The 13,208-nt window shown below is 43.1% G+C and overlaps 1 protein-coding gene and 1 long non-coding RNA gene across 6 annotated transcripts in view; one reads left to right on the forward strand and one right to left on the reverse strand.

Annotated features, from left to right (window-relative positions):
- Positions 1 to 13,208, forward strand: part of NCALD (neurocalcin delta) — a 393,861-nt gene that overhangs the window by 280,100 nt on the left and 100,553 nt on the right. The window lies entirely within an intron of this gene.
- LOC113600634 (uncharacterized) lies at positions 3,199 to 5,274 on the reverse strand. The gene is made up of 3 exons (XR_008292821.1): positions 5,039 to 5,274; positions 4,006 to 4,136; positions 3,199 to 3,329 (listed from the first exon to the last, which is right to left on the reverse strand). It is a non-coding gene; the product is annotated as an uncharacterized LOC113600634 (long non-coding RNA).

The raw sequence follows: 13,208 nt of genomic DNA on the forward strand, positions 1-13,208 counted from the left end.
GGGGGGTGAACACCAGTGGGAGCCCCAGTGGCAGTGATTGTGTCCAGATTTAAAAAAAAGTAGGAAGTAACATTTGCTGTTGAAAATTGGAGCCAAAGTTCCTACTTGGGGAGTTCCTAGGCACATTTTGTTTATATAACAAGATATGATGGACTTGCATTGATATCCAAATGTTAGCAGGTAATAGAATTAAGTGGTTTGATTTACACATATTGGTCTTTGTCACGTGTGTCTTACACTAATGTTTACTTATTTATTGGATATCTATTGTACACAAAGAACCATGCTAGATACTGAGAAGGTTCTGTTTTATTCTCAGTGGGTTTATAGCTCAGGAATGGCATCAACCAAAGACAGGGCATGCAGGTTCAACATCACAGGAAGAATAGCAACCATGAGAAAGCATATCTTGATTACTAATGGGAAAATAAGATTATTGTTGCTCTGGGGTGTTGTAAAAGTACATCTCAGTGAAGCAATTGGCAATGGAGAGTTCCCCCACATCTTGGTACAAGAAGGATCCCTTAACTCTATCAAAGCAACAGGGTTGACAAAGCAGGTGCTGGGCTTGAGAACAACTGTCAGAGGTCACACTAAAAATCAAATTTATTAGAGATTTTTGAAATTAGGGTTATCTACATTTGATATATAAAAATTTGATTTAACTAATAATTATTTTGAATCTACCAAGATTCTTCTCTTCGGGCCATGAAGGATTTCATTGTATATTCTTCAACACGACTGAGACTAACTTTAAGACTTAAATACTTCCTGATAGACACATACAGAGAATTAAGAGATTGGGCCAACCTAGTTTTGCTTTCTTAACGGTAATTTAAAATTTCGAGCTGAAAAAGTGTCTTACTGTGGGATGAATGGAGGCTTTTACTGAGATTGTTCTAGTCATGAGGACTAATCATGAAATGTTAGAATTGGAAATGAGCGGTGATGTCTACCGGGGGTTTTCAGATGATGTTTAGCCGAAGAATCCTTTATTTAAATAAAATTTTACACCGAAGTATGGTATGTCAGAGAGACAAAAGTGGAGTTGGATATGAGGACTAATGTCCATTGATTTGCTCCATTTGAGTCTACAAGGGGTTCCCCAGGACACAGTTTGGAAACTACTCCTCCAGGCCTGTTTCTACATTTGCCCAGGCAATGGGCAAATTGTGAAGGCACCAATGCCCAGGAAAATAACTAAATCTCCCTGTGAGTACTGCTCAGAAGCAGAAATAGGTGTAGGTTCAGATACTTTGACCTATTTCATTGAACTTTCCTCCGAAAACTGAACACAATTTGCATATCTTTTCATTTGTGTTTCTAAATGCCTATGTCCTCTGAAACTGGGTCACTGTCTGATTAGTGATAGTAACGGTGGAAAAGAATGACTGCTGTGTCCTGGGCCAAGAGAGAAATAGGTTAAATCCAGTGTGTCTTTCTTAATCCCCTTATTGTACTTGACTGTATTCATCTTTGCTCTTCAAATAGAAAAAGAGAAGCTTCCATGAGCCATAGCCTGGCCTCCTCCTTTCAGTATGAAATGTAGTTCTACATTGGATAAATAATGTTTATATCATATCCATGGATTTATTATTTTCAGGAGGAACTCCATGTCTTTGTGTGAGACTTTCTTTGTGATTCTGGCATCCAGTAGTAGTGCAGGTTGGATCTCACCATGCTTTTTATGAACACCAGGGATCCTTTGTAGACCCCAGGTGATGCCAGCCTTTGGGTTGCGAGGCCTAATGTGATTCTGCCTTACCACTGTTCAATATCGTTCTATAATTTGTCATCTTTGGTCACCAGGTATGTTCAGTTGAGGAGACTCTGGGTGACAGACAGGTAGCTGTTCACCAACTCTTCAGGCTCCTCCTTGTGTAGCATAGATTTGTTTCTGGGAAGATGTCACGGCTAGCGAGAAATGAGGTGACTTGTCCAAGATCTCACAGCGCATGAGAAGCAGAGGCAAGCTCAGGACTCGGGCCTCCAGTTGCTTTGACCAGCACCTTCACTGCACTCACCCACCTCTAACCCTCTCCGATCAACAACAGGTGGAAGTGATAAAACCAGCCATATCGAAAAGGAGCACTGTCTCAAAACCCTTGGTACAGTTTAACTTGGCCAGAACCTGGGCTGATATCAACCTAGTCCTTCAGGAAGGATGGGTAGATAAAGTGTCTTCAACTCATTTTCTCCATCACGTTTCTTCTATGGGTTCATTGTGTTATATCATTGGAGTTACTATTCGGGGGTAAGGCATTGCCCCACTGTTCAAAGACCTTGTTCAAATGCAAGCTATTCCTAGAAGGGATAATGCTATATACATGCTACGCATCAGTTTAGATCCCTTTGCTGCATTAGTCAGCAGCCCAGAAGGATGGGGAAGGCTTTCAAATGGGTTTTTGAGCAGATCAGTACCTAAAGCAGGGCCAGCATGGAGTTCCAGTTGGGATAAGGAGAGGACTGAGGAACCAGGAAACTGGGAAACTGAAGGCCCGGCAGGTGGCCTAACCACACCTGGTGTGTGCACTGAGCACGGAGAAAGCCTAGTTGCTGGTGGAAAAGATGTTTTCAGCAGAAGTTGAAGCCTGGCTCTCATGAGCTCAGACTTTGGGCATGTTAAGCCTGCAGGCTTTTCCTGGGCATCTGGGTGACACTCATCCTCTCAGGGAGGCACTGGCATGTCCTCACACATCAGACAGGTGGACTCTAGAGAAAGCTGTGAAGTACATGTGGTGATTAATGCCTCTTGCATACACTTATACACCCTCCTTCCTCTGTTCCATGCTCCCTGTATTTCCTCCAGCCAGTTCTGAACATATGGACCCTGGCACCATTCCAGCATTTACAAATCTTCCCCCCCCCCCCAGAAGACACCAATAACGTCCCTTTCTACCTCTTCCTTGCCAGTTATGGAGGGAAGAGTGGACTTACCTTCCCTGGGGTTATTACAAAACAATGGTCATCTGTCCCAGGTGGTTAACTTCCTATCAATTCTTACAAGTCACAGAAGCCAGTCTCTCATCCAGAATGAGAAAGCTGAATGCCAGCTTTACCACTCCCAGATTCATTCAGATCAGTTGCTTTTCTTGTCTGCTAACTATTCCTTTCAGCCCAAACTTAAGGTAAGAGAAGGGGGACGGTTTTCCTCACTCTTTGAGCATTATGAATTTTATTTTAAATTGGGATACTCACCACCTTCAAATACCTCTCTGCCTGTCTGTCTGTCTGTCTGTCTCTCTCTCCTTTCCAGTTTGGATAACAGTTCAGCCTCACGATGTCTGAGTTGGGGGCCAATTGTTGAATTTTCCTGAGGCAACAGCATTCTAAAAAAAAAAAAGCAAAACAATTTCATTTTCATTAGTCATGGGGAAAAAAAGGTGAATAAATATGTAGACATTGGAGATCCTATGTGCTTGGTTAAACTAACCTATTAACAGTCCTGGCCAAAGCAGATTAGACAGTCTGCTGAACTGGGTTAAGGATAAGAGACTTCACTCTTTAGATATTTAGCTTTTCTGTATTATGTTGCAGCATTTGTTGCTTAACCTTTTTGCACCATTTTGAATAGGAAAAAACTGCTGCACGAGAAGTTTCTGTAGAAGTCATCTAACTGCTTGCTACTCAAAGTGTGTCCATGCAACGGACAGCAGCATTAGCATCCCCTGAGACCATGCTAGAAATGCAGAATTTTAGGCCCCACCCCAAACCTACTGAATTCGAATCTGCAATTCAACAAGATCCCCAGGGGATTTGTGTCTTGCATTAAAATCTGAGCTGCACTTGGCTAGTCCGACTCCTTCATCTGGCATATGGGGAAACTGAGGCCCGGGCAGATTCTCAGAGTGCAAGGGGAAGCTGTAGCAAGGAAGAATCTTAAGAGCAAGCTACCATGACCTTGTAGTCTCTCCTGATGCAGGCTGTGGGGTGCGGTGGTGGTGGCTGAAAACCGATGGTTTGCCAAGCTGGGCACTTTTCTAAAAATAACAGTGAAAGACTTACCTCTGCAGGACAGATATGGCTGACCTGGTCATTTCAGATCTGGCAGGTAAATGATGAGTCCCCATCTATTCAGACCCCTGGCCGTGACCAGGTTCTCAGGGGTGACAAGAACACAGTTGTCTTCAAGGAATCTGGAGGTCAGAATGCACAATATTTATGTTGGAGTTTTCACTGTTTATATAAGGAAAAATCCTCATTAATCTCAAACATGTCTGTTGTTGAGTAGGCCCCTGGAGTCAGGTGTTCCTTTAAAACAACAAACATAACCTATTTCTCATATTTCAGGTTTGATGCAATTGCTACCTGAGGCAGCCTAGTTCTTTGGGGGCTATGTTAGATTTTATTTTCACTGTAAATAGAACCATAAATTCAATAGACTTGGTCACCCATGTATTGATTCTAACATTTTACTGTCATTATAAAAAGGAAATTGTTTCTGATTGTCAAACTTCCTATGTGCTGGGAAACAATAAAAACAATTATTGTGGCGGGGCACCTGAGTGGCTCAGTTGGGTAGGCGTCTGACCCTTGATTTTGGCTCAGGTCACAATCTCACAGTTCATAGGATTGAGCCCCACGTCCACCTTTGCACTGACAGTGTGGAGCCTGCTTGGGATTCTCTCTCTCTCTCTCTCTCTCTCTCTCTCTCTCTCTCTCTCTCTCTCTCTCTCCCCCTCTCCCTCTGCGCCTCCCCTGCTTGCGTGGGTGGGTTCTCTCTCTCTCTCTTTCTCTCTCTCTCTCCTTTTCACTCAAAAAAATTGTAGAAATCAAGATAAAAAGAATCAAATGCAATGTACTTTTGAGGGCAGAGAAAGAAGATGCTTTGTCACATGTATGGGTCTGAACTCCCTGCCTTAGGCACAAGGGTCAGGCTATTAGAGACCCCATAGGAGGCCCCTGGGTTTATGGGCCTGGAGAGTGAGAAGGAGGGAGAAGGGGAGAGGAGTGTTTCTTTCCACTGGAGGGGGTAGAGAAAGGATTTGCATTTCTTTGTTATTGAGGGTAGAGTGCATGTAAATGAGATATAACCTACCTTCAAATGCAGACCAGATGGAGAAGTCTGGCATATAGGAACCACTCCATATATGTTCTTTCCTCTTTGGTCTGGAGAGTTATGCTGAGGAGACAGCCCTGGCAAAACCTAGAGGCAGATCTGGTTTGTTCAAGAGGACTCTTTGTTCAACAGGACTTTATCTGTACTGGCAAACATAAAGGAGAATGTTTCCATTGTTGCTGATAAAAGAGACACTCTAAGAATCAGGGCTGCTTTGTGAGAATCTTTATGCCTCTGGAGTCATGAGAAATTTGGACTTCTTGACAAGGACTAGGGCTTCTGTGGGTTCAGGCTGAAATGATGGGAGTGGAGCCCACTGTGAACCGTGGTTGGTCATCTAATTCTGCAATATTCTAGATGAGGTCAGAAGGAGTACATGGCAGTTCCCACTGAGCGGGCTGTGCTGAGGGCTCAGTGGGGCTTGACTCTTGGGGCAGAAGAGAAGATGTCTGGGGGGCGGGGGTGTGGTGTCTGTGACCTCAGGAGGTGGTTCTTGGGGTTCATGGAAAAGGCTACAAAGCAGTCATCTACTCAGGGTTTCAGATATCCTTTGGTAAGTTTCGTCTATCAGGTTATCGCAATTCTGATTCTCTGGGGAATTGGGGATTGCTTTGAGAGTGAGTGCACAAAAAGGCAATGGACTTAGTTTAAGATAATTTAAGTGACACAGGTAGACAGATCTTCCTGAACAGTAAAAATCATTTATTTCACTGCTGTGGCTTTTTAGTTTACAGACCATTGTCTTGGCAGGCTTATGAGGAAATTTCCCTCTAAGTGGCTAGTACTCTTCCCACTAGATCAGTGGCCCCTAAAATAAGTGGCCCACTATACTCTAGAGAGTACACAAGATAATCTACTGCTTGCAAAAAGAAAATTATTTAGGTTTTTTTTTCTAAAAAATAAAAAAGAAGAAGTGAAAAAGGAAAAAAAAATTAAGCTTTACCAACATTTTAAATATGGACTGAGCCTAGCACATTCTGTCATTTTTTTGTATGTCAGGCATCCCTGCATCACATATTCCCCATGTGGTCTCCCGAGGATTGAGGGGCTGCCCACATCCCCGAGGGGCAGAGAGACCCCCCCTGGCTTGCTTGTCCACTTTCAGCACATTGCTTTACATTGCCCCGTGTTTAACTTAAAGATTTCATTGTCTTCCTTCCTCTGACAGAGTGAACAAGCAACTTCCAGAATGATTCTTGCAAAGAAATGATCAGTGGGGGTAATGCTAGTGACGCGAGCACGCACCAAGCCCAGGAAACAGCCAAGCGATGTTTCTGTTACTGCTGGTGTATGCTCATTGTCAGCCATCATACAATACCGAAAACAACCACAATCTCATCCAAGCTAGCAAGTTGCCAAAACATTTTTGCAAAGTGAATTACCTTCCCTATTCTCGATGATGAATGTCACCCAAGTATCCATTGTGTCTTGTAATATAAGCTCAAGGACATTAGGAAGTTACTGTGATTAATAATTCACTTAAAAACTAAACATCTAGAACATGAAACAAACCTCTACAGTTTACCAACCCCCCCACCAGTGGTGGGTAGAGACGTGTGATTCGCAACAGTACTTTAATGTTTTTTTATGTTTATTTATTTTTGAAAGAAAGAGACACAGAGCATGAGCAGGGGAGAGGCAGAGAGAGAGGGAGACACAGAGTCCAAAGCGGGCTCCAGGCTCTGAGCTGTCAGCACAGAGCCCAACGTGGGGTTCAAACCCACGAGCCGTGAGATCATGACCTGAGCCAAAGTTGGATGCTTAACTGACTGAGCCACCCAGGTGCCCCAGTACTTTTTTTTTTTTTTTTTTAGGATTTTATTCTTTTTAAGGAATCTCTACGCCCGGCATGGGGCTTGAACTTACAATCCCAAGAGCAAGAGTCACATGTTCTGCCAACTGAGCCAGCCAGGAGCCCCTCAACAGTACTTAAAATGTTTGCCAAATTTACTGACAAATATTTTAAAGCCTGTTTTGAGGGGCGCCTGGGTGGCTCAGTCAGTTGAGCGTCCGACTTCGGCTCAGGTCATGATCTCGCGGTTTGTGGGTTCGAGCCCTGCGTCGGGCTCTGTGCTGACAGCTGGGAGCCTGGTGCCTGCTTCCGATTCTGTGTCTCCCTCTCTCTCTGCCCCTCCCCCACTCATGCTCTGTCTCTCTCTGTCAAAAATAAAATAAACATTAGAAAAAATTTTTTAAAAAGCCTCTTTTGAGATTTTTTACTTGTTAGTAAAAAAAAAAAAAGCCTCATATGACTGGGTAAATACTTGCTCTTCCTGATGCTGTTAAAGATGGTTGAAGTAATACATAAAAAGTATTTATAGTGACAAACAAAATACCTTTGTTTTGGTGAGCTCCTACTATTGGAATAGAAGAAGAAAATATTGCAGGATGTCTGAAGAAGCAAGGATCAGAACAGATGATGCAGTGTGGGATGTTTGTTGTGTAGTGGTATAAAAACATGTATGCTGTCAATATGTTTCAGCCTAGAGTATTTGCTAGATTCTGTTTTAATAATTCAGAATTTAAAGAACCACTTTACATTGTATGTGTGTGTGGGTACGCCTGTGTGTGCATGTGTGTGTACCACATAGAGGAAAATGCACTGGGAATGATATATCTTCAACAGTTAAATTGCTTCTTTAATTAAAAAGTGTTTTATGGAAAACTTTAGGTGAATATGACCACCGAGATAAAGATAGGACCAAATGATTCATTCGCTGAATCATACAGAGGAAAGCTCTTGTAACAAACAGTTAATGCCAGAAATACACAAAATGTTACAGGATGTAACTAACATAGGTTAACTTTATAAAAACCAGGCCTGTAAAATATAGTGGAGTCTTTATAACACTGTGGAATAAAATGGATAGTGACCATGAAAATCTTGTGCAATGCGTAAAGGCTCCCTGTAAATCCGTTATCTTCTGTCAAAATACTGTAAAGGAATTGTTGGACTCTAGATGACTTATTCATTTTTCTTTTATTAAAAGATGAGACCCAATAGGCTGACCTTTTATGCAGTGACAATTAGGCTATCTAGAAAAACAGCTTTTGGAAAAATTAAAATTAACACTTTAAACTGTCATGAAGAATGAAAGTGGGAAAGAGATATAATAATCATTGTCTAATTAACCCATGAAGAGTGTGACCAGGGGAGGGGAGTATTTGCCTTCCTAAAGCCCATTGCCTCCGGCTAGGTTGTGTGTCCTCATCTTTCACTCCCGTAATACCCTGTGTAGACATCCACCCATTCATCCACCTATCTTTCCATCTGTGCATCCTCCCATCCATCCAGCCAGCCATTCATCACCCTTCCATCCGACAAATATGTGTTCATCATTTACTGGATGTCAGCATTCTAGATAGTGGGTATACAAAATAGACAGTGAACAAAACCATCAATAATCCCAGCTCTCAGGAAACTTACATTGTACACAGGGAAAATACATCACTTTAAAAAATGAGTAAGACATATAATAAATTGGCCAATGATAAATGTTATGGGAAAAAACAAAGGAGAGAAAGATATTAGGTTGTACATTGCAGGGAATACACTGCAATTTTTAATCCAGCAATCAGAGGAAGCATCACTGAGAATGATGCTGGAGTCAGCATCATAAAGAGGTTAAGAGCGTGAGTCCTGCAGGTTCTGGGGAGAGAGCTTACGGCACAGAGGGAACATTAAGGACGAAAGCCCTGAGGAAGGATTGTGCTCTGGGTTTAGTTAAGGAGGAGAGGAAGTAGTTGAAGTCAGACAGGTGAAATGCTGGGGAGTAGGGCTAGCAATAGCAGTCCGACAGAGTCTCGGGAGGCTTGCAAAGATTTTGACTTTTACTCCAAGTGAGATGGGAAATCCCTGGTAGGTTCTGTGCAGGGGATATGACTTGGTTTGACATGGGTTGTCACAGGATTGTTTTGGCTGTGTTACAGAGAATAGACTGAGTGGGGTGTCTTAGACTGTTCCGACTGCTGTGACCAAGTGCCAGAGACTGACTGGGTGGCTTGTACACAATAGAAGTTGACTTCTTATTTCTGGAGGCTGGAGGTCTGAGATCAGAGTGACAGCGTGGCTGGGATTTGGTGAGGGTCCTTTTCCAGGCTGTAGACTGCTGACTTATCCTGACACTGTGGAGAGCAGAGAGGGGAAGCGAGCACTCTTGGGACTCTTATAAGAGCACTAATGCCTTCGGGAGGGCTCCACTCTCATGCCTCGTCTCATCCTAAGCACCTCCCGTGAAGCCCACCTCCTACTACCATCACATTAGGGGGTAGGGATTCAACATACCAGTTTGGGTGGAGGGGGGTTCTATATAAGCATTCAGTCCATAACATGGGGCCAGTGCAGAAGTAGAGGCCTGTTAGGAGACAGTGCAGTGATCAAGGTGAGAAATGGTCCGAGGGGGGTGGTGGAAGGTGGTGGAGTTAGTTCTCAGTCGCCATGTTATATTGAAGTCATCTACTTATTATTACTTTTGTCTCCTCCACCTGCCCATTGCATTCCCGGCACCTATCACAGTGCTCACTCAGAAAAATCATAAGGGGCACCTGGGTGGCTCAGTTGGTTAAGTGTCTGACTTCGGCTAAGGTCATGATCTCAGGGTTCATGAGTCTGAGCCCCGCACCAGGCTCTTTGCTGTCAGCACAGAGCTTGCTTCGGATCCTCTGTCCCCCTCTCTCACTGCCCCTCCCCTTCTTGCGTGTGCACGCGCTCTCAAAAACAAATACACATTTTTAAAAAGGGGGAAAATCATAAAATCTCCTTTCGGGAAATAAATTGTGCCCATCTGGGGAGTTCTACAGAACGAAATCTCAAGTTGTGAGTACAAGGTGGTTGAAATAGAAGATGCAATTTGTTTAAGAACTAAAGGAAAAATGTAGTGGTTGACAGTGTGTTATTATGAGGAAGAGGATGATTGGGGGAGTATATTCTTGGTCCCAGAGGCTGATTTTAAAAGAATCCTTCCTTTCCCAGCACAGCTCTGGGTATTTGGGTCAGACATGAAACCATTTCAATGTGATGTAATACTTGGAGCCACAGTATTGCTCAATTCCAGGACATGCCTTTCCCACCGAATGCAGCATGGATCCTTTGAGTGGCACAACGTGGTGATGATCTATGGGTATCTATGTATCTGTATCTTTGGGAAGTTCTCCCGCCATCGGAGGGTGTCACAGATCCACATGATCACAGAAACAAGGCAGAAGCTGTAATCGTAAATATTAATCTTAAATACTATTGGTTCCAGGACTTGTTAGGCTGGATGGTTACAGTAAATTGGATAGTAGCTTCTAAGAGTATCAGGTCCGCACCCCCAGAACCACCAGATGTGGAAAAGGGTGTTTGCAGGCGTGATTAAGTTAAGGATCTTGAGGTGGGATATTATCCTGGGTTATCTGGGTGGGTCCTAACCGCAATCGTGAGTGTCCTTGTAAGTGAAAGGCAGAGGGGGATCTGACACAGAAGAGAAGGCAAGGTGACACAGGGCAGATACTTTAGTGACAGAAGAAGCTGACAGCTACCAAAAGCTGCAAGTGGCAAGGAACAGAATCTCCCCTAGAGCTTTTGGAGAGAGCTTGGCCCTGCCAGCAACTTTATTTTGGCCCAGAAATACATATTTCAGTCTTGTACCCTCCGGAACTCTAAAAGAATGAATTTCTGATGTTTTATGTCATCAAGTTTGTGGCAATATTGTTACAGCAGCCGCAGGAAACTAATACACTAACAGAGTAGTGAACTAAGCTTTCATCTATTTCTTGGATAGCTATTTATTTATACACCAAAAGAACAGTTATGTGGTCTTGAAATTTCTCTGTGAATATTTCAGCAATGACTCTGCACAAGAGTGCTTTTGAAGCCGAGGCAAGATGGTTTACGGGGTACCCCAATATCTGCTCAACTGCTAACCAAAAACCCTTCTAAATTAGGCTGTGACAGTTTGTTTGCCAATAAGCGCTTTTATAAATAGTAAACAGTAGTTGAAAGGAAAATATACTACTGAGCCATCTTGCATTACTTACTTTATGGTTAAAATTCGATCTATCCAAAGATTCCAAAGCATCTACATGCATATTCATCTCTCTCTCTATCTCTCTTTCTCCCCTTCTCTGTTTGTCTCTGTCTCTCTTCCCCCTCTCTCTTTCCCTGAAAGAATTAAGAGCAAGAGTAATTTGCACTATTGGGCACGTAGCAGATGATTTTACACTACGCATGATGAAAAATCTAATTAAATATGATTTTCATCTCAGCTTTACTTGACCTTTCTTCATCCAGATACATTGCTGACCCTCCAATCTAGGAATCCTGGGAAGATCCGGGAAGTCTTTTGCAGAGCAAAACACTCAGGATGGTAAAGTGCTCTTAGCTGAAATAAATGCTCATTACTGAAATTCCTGTAGTCTCCTGAAGTGTTGTGGGTTTTTGTTGTTGTGTTTTTTTTGTTTTTTTGGGTTTTTTTGCTACCATGCCCCATTTAGGAATGGAACTTATTACCGAAGATAAATAACCTGATTCCCAGGGTTCAGCCTTATTGGGTAGACCATGAAGGCATTTCTCTTTGGGTTTCATACCATATCCCCATTTATTTTAGATGCTGGGGTAGGGGCTGGTCCCAGCTATTAATAGAACCCCATGAACCTTGGAAATATTTTATCATTATACTTCAGTGATTTTCTCTGACTTCCAAAGGCCCTCAACTCTCTCCTCTCCTCTCCTCTGATCACGTTTCATGAGCTTACATTTCTGGAAACAAAAACCATAAGGGAGATAGTCTCTAGTTAATATCTTTTGGCCTTGAGATCTAAATCCTCTAAGTCAGGAGTCAGAAATCTATGACCTGTGGCTAAATCCAGCCTGCCTCCTGTTTAACTTTTAAATAAAGTTTTATTTGAACACAACTATGCCCATTATTTATTGTCTAGGGCTGCTTTTTTGCTGTTAACAACAGAGTTAAGTACTTGGACAAAGGTAGATAGGCCTGCAAAGCCTAAAATATTTACTATCTGGCTTTTTACAGAAGGTTTGCAGATCCCTGCTCTCAGTCAAGGGAACTCAGATTCTGCCTACTGTTGTTTTGTTTTGTTTTGTTTTGTTTTGTTTTGTTTTGTTTTGTTTTGTTTTAAGGGAGAGAAAGAGAGGGAGTCATTAAGGGGCAGAGAGAGAGGGAGCCGGAAAATCCCAAGCAGGCCCCGTGCTGCCAGCACAGAGCCTGACCCAGGGCTCAAACCCATGAACTATGAGATCATGACCTGAGCCAAAATCCTGAGCTGCTAAAGTGACTGAGCCACCCAGGTGTCCCGGCCTACTTTTTTTTTTTTTTTTTTTAAACAGAGGTGTGAAAGCATAGCAAGGACAGAACTGAAATTAATGACTTGGCACATTATCCTGCCATAGGATAACCTGCCACTTAGCTCCACAGCTTCGAGGGAGTCTGACTTAACTTGGGGGCCCAAGTATGATTGAGATCCAATTCAGAATGACCTTAGCTTCTTTCTTGAGCTGTCGTAGTCATGGTGGAAAAACACATCCTAAGGATCATATTACTCTCCATTTATCCACATTCTGTGGTGGCCCAGATCCAACGAGATTACTCAAGAATCTTCCTTCTGTTGGGGCTGCCCCTCTGTGTCTTTATAGATGTTGTCACACTTCCGTAGCCCTCAGGCTGTTCCTTGTATGAATGCAGTGACTGGTGGATCCTCAAGGACAAGCCCTCTAGGCAAGGAGCCCTGGCACACTGTCCTGTGCACACTAGAGGTAGAGGAGCACCCTTACTGAGTGCTGACTTAATTGGATGACCCAGCCTTCTGCTCAGAGGTGACAACAGATGCAGGAAGTGATCTCAGGCTTGCCTTTTGGGAAGTGCTGCTGGAAGACAGTGTGGCCTCTAAACCTGGAGGGATCGCCGCAGGGTAGGATATGACTGTCAAGTTCTGCAGGCTGCATCTGTGGGCATAGTCAGCTGATACACGTCACAAAGAAGGGAGAGGAGGGGAAATGATGCCAATATAATTGCCTCTTGGAAAAGATTCCCTATCACGTTTCAGAAGGAAAGTTCACTATGAATGATGCTGGCACTTAAGAACCTAGAGATTTCTCTTTGGTATCATGTGACTTATTATTAGTTTGTATGGAATGATGATGACCTCTGTC

The sequence above is a fragment of the Acinonyx jubatus genome, chromosome F2 (genome assembly GCF_027475565.1).
Source record: "Acinonyx jubatus isolate Ajub_Pintada_27869175 chromosome F2, VMU_Ajub_asm_v1.0, whole genome shotgun sequence".
In the NCBI taxonomy this organism is placed as follows: Eukaryota; Metazoa; Chordata; class Mammalia; order Carnivora; family Felidae; genus Acinonyx; species Acinonyx jubatus.